This window comes from Rhinopithecus roxellana, chromosome 7 (genome assembly GCF_007565055.1).
Source record: "Rhinopithecus roxellana isolate Shanxi Qingling chromosome 7, ASM756505v1, whole genome shotgun sequence".
Classification (NCBI taxonomy): Eukaryota; Metazoa; Chordata; class Mammalia; order Primates; family Cercopithecidae; genus Rhinopithecus; species Rhinopithecus roxellana.
In genome coordinates, this window is record NC_044555.1 from 140,356,227 (window position 1) to 140,366,703 (window position 10,477).

Here is a 10,477-nt window from a genome sequence, read left to right on the forward strand (position 1 = left end):
TCTATGTATGTCCCATGGTAAGCACTAAGGACAGATCAATAGAATATACACAAGAGAAAATGAGGAAGAAACCAAAACACGTAATCACAAAAAAACAATATTGTACAAAGGAATACAACAGGAGAGAAAAAAGAGAAAAACAGTTACAACAGAGACAAGGAAAAATTAATAAAAATGTCAATAACAAATGCCTCATTATCAAGAATTACTGTAACAAAATGGATTAAAATCCCCAATTAAACAATAAAGTGGCTGAATGGATTTTTTTCAAAGTTATAACTATAAACCAAGCATCTCTAACGCAAAAACCCAATATTTTAAATGCTACAGATACCAACACTTTTTGAATGCCAATATGATGCTCAAAGGAAATGCTCCTTGCATCATTTCGGATTCTGAATTTTTGAATTTTGGATGTCTAACCAGTAACAGCAATGCAAATATTTCAATATCCCAAAACATCCAAAATCTAAAAACACTTCTTGTCCCAAACCTTTTTAATAAAAGATACATGACCTCTATATTCTGTTTACAAGAGATTTGTGTTAGGTTTAATAACACACGTAGGTTGAAAGTGAAAAGATGAGAAAATATATTCCATGCAAGTACTAACAAAAGAAAACAGGTTGTGCATAATTATATCAGAAAAAAAAATAGATTTTAAGTCAAAAATTGTCAAAAGAGATAGAGAGGCCATTATACATTGATGATAGTGTCAGTTCACCAAGAATATATAACAATTATAAAACCATACGTATCAGGTGTCCTGCCCCAGCAGATGTGCAAGCACCCCACGACACTGTCATATCTGCTAGCATGTGCAGGCGAGCATGGTTCCCACTGCCACTGCCATGACACAGTGCTTTGGCTGCCACCACCTATTAAAGTGTTGTGAGCAGATGAGAAACACCTCAGCTGCTCCAGCACAACAGGTTCCTAACCTTGAGGGGCCAGAAGAAAAAAGTCAAGGGCCTCGTTCAAGTCCCCCAAAGTTAGGGAACACAGCTCAGGAGTGCAGAATTGAGCCTTGGTTCCTTAAAATCTCCCAGATTTTACTGAACCATTTTACTGAACTCAACTTATACCACAATTAAACCCCAAAAGGCATCAAAGAGATAAAAGCAAAAAGTTCCATCCAAAGGAGAGTAATTTCAAATATTGAAGGCACATTAGCCTAGACAAATGATAAAGACTCTTCACAAGAACTCCAGCAACTCAGAAAGCCAGATTCCCTTCTTACCTCAGAACAACCATAATACTTTCCAATCAATGGATCTTAATCTGAAATGGCTGAAATGACAGAAATAGAATTTAGAATATGGTTAGAAATGAAGATCACTGAGATTCAGGAGAAAATGAAAACCTAATTCAAGGAATCTAAGGAATACAATAAAATTTTAGGGGAGCTAAAAGAGGAAATAGCCATTTTAAGATAAAATCCAACTGATCTGATAGAGCTGAAAAACTAATTTTAAGAATTTCATAATATAATTGCCATTATTAACAGCAGAATCAACCAAGCTGAGGAAATAATCCCAGAGCTCAAAGACTGGCTTTCTGAAATAAGTCATTCAGACAAAAATAAAGAAAAATCAATAAAGAAAAATTAACACAAGTTTTGAGCAATATGAATTTATGTATAGATGACAAATCTATGACTTGTTGGCATCCTTGAAAGAGAGGGAGAAAAAGCAAGCAACTCGGAAAAGGTATTTGAGAATATTACCCATAAAGATTTCTCCAACCTCACTAGAGAGACCAACATTCAAATTCAGGAAATACAGAGAACCCCAGGGAGAGATGACCATCCCCAAGACACATAATAATCAAATTCTCCAAGGTTGAAATAAAAGAAAAAAAAAGGTAAAGGCTGCTGGAGAGAAGGGTTCAGATGCCTACACTGGTAACCCCAGCAGACTAAGAGTGGACCTTTCAGCACAAGCCCTACAAGCCAGAATAGATTGGAGGCCTCGGTTCAGCATTCTTAAAGAAATTCCAACCAAGAATTTCATATCCAGCCCAACCAAGCTTTCATAAGCAAAGGAGAACTAGGATCCTCTCCAGACAAGCAAATCCTATGGAAATTTATTACCATTAGACCTCTCTTTAAGTGAATGCTAAATATGAACAGAAAAGACCATTACCAGACGCCACAAAACCACACTTAAGACCTTAACTACATACACAGTTGATAATATAAAGCAACTTCACAATGAAGTCTGCCTAATAACCAGCTAAAAACACACTGACAGGATCAAATCTCCAAATATTGATATTGACTTTGAACGTAAACAGGACAAATGCCCAAATTAAAAGGCACAGAGTAGCAAGCTGGTTAAAGATGCAAGACTGAACTGTATGCGATTTTCAAAAGACCCATCTCATATACAATTGCATTCGTAGTCTCAAAATATAGAGATGGAGAGAAATGAACCAAGCAAAGAGAAAACGGAAAAAGAAAACAGGGTTGTGGTGTTAATTTCAGACAAAATAGAGTTGAAACAAACAAATATCAAAAAGACAAATAAGGATTTTACATAATTGTAAAGGGTTCAATTCAACAGAAAAACCTATGTATCTTAAATATGTGTGCACTCAACCCAGGAACATCCAGATTCATAAAGCAAGCCTTAGAGACCTAAGAAGAAACTTAGATAACTACACAAAAATAGTGGGAAACATAAACATCATTGACAGTATAAGATTATTGAGGCAGAAAACTAACAAAAATATTTGGGAACCAAACTTTACACTTGACCAAATGGGCCTGACAGACATCTATAGAACAGAAAACCATACAACTACATGGAAATTAAACAACCTGTTCCAGAATGACTTTGGGGTGAACAACAAAATTAAATGAAAAAAAAAAATTCTTGGGGGGTGGAGCAAGATGGCCGAATAGGAACAGCTCCAGTCTCCAACTCCCAGCGCTAGCGACACAGAAGACCGGTGATTTCTGCATTTTCAACTGAGGTACTGGGGACATCTCACTAGGGAGTGCTGGACAATCGGTGCTGGTCAGCTGCTGCAGCCTGACCAGGGAGAGCTGAAGCAGGGTGAGGCATCGCCTCACCTGGGAAGTGCAAGGGGGAAGAGAATCCCTTTTCCTAGTCAGGGGAACTAAGACACACAACACCTGGAAAATCGGGTAACTCCCACCCCAATACCGCGCTTTAAGCAATGGGCACACCAGAAAAATATATCCCTCACCTGGCCGGGAGGGTCCCACGCCCACGGAGCCTCACTCATTGTTAACACAGCAGTCTGCGGTGATCTAACCACAAGGCAGCAGCGAGGCTGGGGGAGGGGCGCCCGCCATTGCTGAGACTTAAGTAGGTAAACAAAGCCACTGGGAAGCTCCAACTGGGTGGATCTCACAGCAGCTCAAGGAAACCTGCCTGTCGCTATAGACTCCACCTCTGGGGGCAGGGATCAGCTAAAAAACAACAGGGGAAACAGCAGAGGCCTGAGCAGACGCAAACGACTCTCTCTGACAGCTTTGAAGAGAGCAGTGGACCTCCCAACATGGAGGTTGAGATCTGAGAACGGACAGACTGCCTGCTCAAGTGGGTCACGGACCACTGAGTAGCCTAACTGGGAGACATCCCCCACTAGGGGCAGTCTGACACCCCACACCTCACAGGGTGGAGTACACCCCGAGAGAAAGCTTCCAAAGTAAGAATCAGACAGGTACACTCGCTGTTCAGCAGTATTCTATCTTCTGCAACCTCTGCTGCTGATACCCAGGCAAACAGGGTCTGGAGTGGACCTCAAGCAATCTCCAACAGACCTATAGGTGAGGGTCCTGACTGTCAGAAGGAAAACTATCAAACAGGAAGGACACCTATACCAAATCCCCATCAGTACGTCACCATCATCAAAGACCAGAAACAGATAAAACCACAAAGATGGGGAAAAGCAGGACAGAAAAGCTGGAAATTCAAAAAATAAGAGTGCATCTCCCCCTGCAAAGGAGCGCAGCCCATCACCAGCAATGGATCAAAGCTGGTCAGAGAATGACTTTGACGAGATGAGAGAAGAAGCCTTCAGTCCATCAAACTTCTCAGAGCTGAAGGAGGAATTACGTAACTAGTGCAAAGAAACTAAAAATCTTGAAAAAAGAGTGGAAGAATTGATAGCTAGAATAATTAATGCAGAGAAGTTCATAAACGAAATGACAGAGATGAAAACCATGACACGAGAAATACGTGACAAATGCAAAAGCTTCAGTAACCGACTCCATCAACTGGAAGAAAGAGTATTGAGGATCAAATGAATGAATTGAAGCAAGAAGAGAAACCAAAAGAAAAAAGAAGAAAAAGAAATGAACAAAGCCTGCAAGAAGTATGGGATTACGTAAAAAGACCAAATCTACGTCTGATTGGGGTGCCTGAAAGTGAGGGGGAAAATGGAACCAAGTTGGAAAACACTCTTCAGAATATCATCCAGGAGAACTTCCCCAACCTAGTAGGGCAGGCCAACATTCAAAATCAGGAAATACAGAGAACGCCGCAAAGATACTCCTCGAGAAGAGCAACTCCAAGACACATAATTGCCAGATTCACCAAAGTTGAAATGAAGGAAAAAACCTTAAGTGTAACCAGAGAGAAAGGTCGGGTTACCCACAAAGGGAAGCCCATCAGACTAACAGCAGATCTCTCGGCAGAAACTCTACAGGCCAGAAGAGAGTGGGGAACAATATTCAACATTCTTAAAGGAAAGCATTTTAAACCCAGAATTTCATACCAGCCTAACTCAATTTCATAAGTGAAGGAGAAATAAATTCCTTTACAGATAAGCAAATGCTTAGAGATTTTGTCACCACCAGGCCTGCCTTACAAGAGACCCTGAAGGAAGCCCTAAACATGGAAAGGAACAACCGGTACCAGCCATTGCAAAAACATGCCAAAATGTAAAGACCATCAAGGCTAGCAAGAAACTGCATGAACTAACGAGCAAAATAACCAGTTAATGTCATAATGGGTGGATCAAGGTCACACATAACAATATTAACCTTAAATGTAAATGGACTAAACGCTCCAATTAAAAGACACAGAGTGGCAAACTGGATAAAGAGTCAAGACCCATCAGTCTGCTGTATTCAGGAGACCCATCTCACATGCAGAGACATACATAGACTCAAAATAAAGGGATGGAGGAAGATCTACCAAGAAAATGGAGAACAAAAAAAAAGCAGGGATTGCAATCCTAGTCTCTGATAAAACAGACTTTAAACCATCAAAGTTCAAAAGAGACAAAGAAGGCCATTACATAATGGTAAAGGGATCAATTCAAAAGGAAGAGCTAACTATCCTAAATATATATGCACCCAATACAGGAGCACCCAGATTCATAAAGCAAATCCTTAGAGACTTACAAAGAGACTTAGATTCCCATACAATAATAATGGGAGACTTCAAGACTCCACTGTCAACATTAGACAGATCAACGAGACAGAAAGTTAACAAGGATATCCAGGAATTGAACTCATCTCTGCACCAAGCGGACCTAATAGATATCTATAGAACTCTCCACTCTAAATCAACAGAATATACATTCTTCTCAGCACCACATCGCACTTATTCCAAAATTGACCACATAATTGGAAGTAAAGCACTCCTTAGCAAATGTAAAAGAAGAGAAGTTATAACAAACTGTCTCTCAGACCACAGTGCAATCAAACTAGAAGTCAGGACTAACAAACTCAATCAAAACCGCTCAACTACATGGAAACTGAACAACCTGCTCCTGAATGACTACTGGGTACATAACGAAATGAAGGCAGAAAGAAAGATGTTCTTTGAAACCAATGAGAACAAAGATACAACGTACCAGAATCTCTGGGACACATTAAAAGCAGTGTGTAGAAGGAAATTTATAGCACTAAATGCCCACAAGAGAAAGCTGGGAAGATGTAAAATTGACACTCTAACATCGCAATTAAAAAAACTAGAGAGGCAAGAGCAAACACATTCAAAAGCTAGCAGAAGGCAAGAAATAACTAAGATCAGAGCAGAACTGAAGGAGATAGAGACACAAAAAAACCTCCAAAAAATAAATGAACCCAGGAGTTGGTTTTTTGAAAAGATCAACAAAATTGACAGACTGCTAGCAAGACTAATAAAGAAGAAAAGAGAGAGGAATCAAATAGATGCAATAAAAAATGATAAAAGGGATATCACCACCAACCCCACAGAAATACAACCTACCATCAGAGAATACTATAAACACCTCTATGCAAATCAACTAGAAAATCTAGAAGAAATAGATCATTTCCTGGACACTTACACTCTTCCAAGACTAAACCAGGAAGAAGTTGAATCCATGAATAGACCAATAGCAGGCTCTGAAATTGAGGCAATAATTAATAGCCTACTATCCAAAAAAAGTCCAGGACCAGATGGATTCACAGCTGAATTCTACCAGAGGTACAAGGAGGAGCTGGTACCATTCCTTCTAAAACAATTCCAATCAATGGAGAAAGAGGGAATCCTCCATAACTCATTTTATGAGGCCAATATCATCCGGATACCAAAGCCTGGCAGAGACAAAACAAAAAAAGTGAATTTTAGACCAATATCCCTGATGAACATCAATGCAAAAATCCTCAATAAAATACTGGCAAACGGATTCAGCAGCACATCAAAAAGCTTATCCACCATGATCATGTGGGCTTCATCCCTGGGATGCAAGGCTGTTTCAACATTCACAAATCAATAAACATAATCCAGCATATAAACAGAACCAAAGACAAGAACCACATGATTATCTCAATAGATGCAGAAAAGGCTTTTGACAAAATTCAACAGCCCTTCATGCTAAAAACGCTCAATAAATTTGGTATTGATGGAACATACCTCAAAATAATAAGAGCTATTTATGAAAAACCCACAGCCAATATCATACTGAATGGGCAAAAACTGGAAAAATTCCCTTTGAAAACTGGTACAAGACAGGGATGCCCTCTCTCACCACTCCTATTCAACATAGTGTTGGAAGTTCTGGCTAGGGCAATCAGGCAATAGAAAGAAATCAAGGGTATTCAGTTGGGAAAAGAAGAAGTCAAATTGTCCCTGTTTGCAGATGACATGATTGTATATGTAGAAAACCCCATTGTCACAGCCCAGTATCTCCTTAAGCTGATAAGAAACTTCAGCAAAGTCTCAGGATACAAAATTAATGTGCAAAAATCACAAGCATTCTTATACACCAGTAACAGACAAACAGAGAGCCAAATCAGGAATGAACTTTCATTCACAATTGCTTCAAAGAGAATAAAATACCTCGGAATCCAACTTACAAGGGATGTAAAGGACCTCTTTAAGGAGAACTACAAACCACTGCTCAGTGAAATCAAAGAGGACACAAACAAATGGAAGAACATACCATGCTCATGGATAGGAAGAATCAATATCGTGAAAATGGCCATACTGCCCAAGGTCGTTTATAGTTTCAATGCCATCCCCATCAAGCTACCAATGAGTTTCTTCACAGAATTGGAAAAAGCTGCTTTAAAGTTCATATGGAACCAAAAAGAGCCCGCATTGCCAAGACAATCCTAAGTCAAAAGGACAAAGCTGGAGGCGTCACGCTACCTGACTTCAAACTATACTACAATGCTACAGTAACCAAAACAGCATGGTACTGGTACCAAAACAGAGAGATAGACCAATGGAACAGAACAAAGTCCTCAGAAATAATACCACACATCTACAGTCATCTGATCTTTGACAAACCTGAGAGAAACAAGAAATGGGGAAAGGATTCCCTATTTAATAAATGGTGCTGGGAAAATTGGCTAGCCATAAGTAGAAAGCTGAAACTGGATCCTTTCCTTACTACTTATACGAAGATTAATTCAAGATGCATTAGAGACTTAAATGTTAGACCTAATACCATAAAAACCCTAGAAGAAAACCTAGGTAATACCATTCAGGACATAGGCATGGGCAAGGACTTCATGTCTAAAACACCAAAAGCAACGGCAGCAAAAGCAAAAATTGACAAATGGGATCTAATTAAACTAAAGAGCTTCTGCACAGCAAAAGAAATTACCATCAGAGTGAACAGGCAACCTACAGAATGGGAGAACATTTTTGCAATCTACTCATAAGACAAAGGGCTAATATCCAGAATCTACAAAGAACTCAAACAAATTTACAAGAAAAAAAACAAACAACCCCATCAAAAAGTGGGCAAAGGATATGAACAGACATTTCTCAAAAGAAGACATTCATACAGCCAACAGACACATGAAAAAATGCTCATCATCACTCGCCACCAGAGAAATGCAAATCAAAACCACAATGAGATACCGTCTCACACCTGTTTGAATGGCAATCATTAAAAAGTCAGGAAACAACAGGTGTTGGGGAGGATGTGGAGAAATAGGAACACTTTTCCGCTGTTGGTGGGATTGTAAACTAGTTCAACCATTATGGAAAACAGTATGGCAATTCCTCAAGGATCTAGAACTAGATGTACCATATGACCCAGCCATCCCACTACCTGGTATATACCCAAAGGATTATAAATCATGCTGTTATAAAGACACATGCACACGTATGTTTATTGCGGCACTATTCACAATAGCAAAGACTTGGAATCAACCCAAATGTCCATCTGTGACAGACTGGATTAAGAAAATGTGGCACATATACACCATGGAATACTATGCAGCCATAAAAAAGGATGAGTTTGCATCCTTTGTAGGCACATGGATGCAGCTGGAATCCGTCATTCTTAGCAAACTATCACAAGAACAGAAAACCAAACACCACATGTTCTCACTCATAGGTGGGAACTGAACAATGACATCACCTGGACTCGGGAAGGTTAACATCACACACCAGGGCCTATCATGGGGAGGGGGGAGGGGGGAGGGATTGCATTGGGAGTTATACCTGATATAAATGATGAATTGATGGGTGCTGACGAGTTGATGGGTGCAGCACAGCAACATGGCACAGGTATACATATGTAACAAACCTGCACGTTATGCACATGTACCCTAGAACTTAAAGTATAATAAAAAAAAAAAAAAAAAAAGAAAGGATGAAGTAATGCCCTTTTTTGCAACATGGATGGAGCTGGAGACAACTATGCTTAGCAATCTAGCACAGTAACAGAACACCAAATACCACATGTTCTCACTTACAAGTGGGCACTAAACACTGAGTACACATGAACACATAGAAAGAAACAACAGACACTGGAGTCTATTTGATGGTGGACGATGGGAGGGGGATGAGGACTGAAAAACTACTTATCATGTTATCATCTCGTATGCTTATTACCTGAATGATGAAATAATCTGTATCCCCAACCCCTGTGATACGCAATCTATCTCTATATTAAAACTACACATGTACCCTTGAACCTAAAATAAACACACACACACACACACACACACCCACACACACACACCAGATGTCAGGAGACCCCAAAATATAAAGCAAATATTGAAAGAACTGATGGGAGAAATAGACAACAGAATAACAGTAGGAATAATAGTAGGGGATTTCAATATTCCACTTTTGATCCTAGGTTGAACATCTAGACAGAAGATGAATACAATAACAGAATATGAGGCCGAGTGCAGGGACTCTCTTCTGTAATCCCAGCACTTTGGGAGGCTGAGGTGGGCAGATTGCTTAAAGTTAGAAGTTTAAGACCAACCTGGGCAACATGGCAAACCTTGTCTCTACAAAAAACACAAAAATTATCTAGGTGTGTTGGCTTGTGCCTGTATTCCCAGTCACTTGGGAGGCTGAGGTGGAAAGATCACTTGAGCTCAGGAGGTAGAGGTTGGAAAGGGCTGAGATCATGCCACTGCATTCCAGCTTGGGCAACAGAGGGACACCCTGTCTCAAAAACAAACAAGCAAACAAACAAAAAAGAGAATGTAAACAACAGTATGGATCAAATAGATACAAAAGACATATAGAGAACATTCCACCCAAAAGCAGCATCATAAACATTCTTCTCAAATATGTAAGAAACATTCTCCAAGATAGGACACATTTTATGCCACAAAGCAAATTTAAGAAGATTGACATCGTACCAAGTATATTTTTTAACCATGATAGAATAAAAGTGGCTGAAGAAAAACAGCAAAATTTACAAATATGTGGAAATTACACAATATACTTACGAATAGCCAAAGAACTAAAAACAAAAAGTAAAAGAAACAGATAAAAAATATATTGAGACAAATTGAAAACAAAACACTGTCATTTACCAAAACTTATAGGATGTTTGCCAAAATTTATATGATATTACTATAGCAATACCAACATAAAAGTTTATTTTGATAAGTGCCTATATTAGAAAGAAGAAACATCTCCTGTTTACAATCTAACTTTACGTCTATAGGAACTAGAAGATGAAAAACAAACTCTGCTCAGAGTTAGCAAAAGAAATAAAATGAAATTACAGCAGAAATAAATGAAACAGAGAAGAGAAAATAAACAAT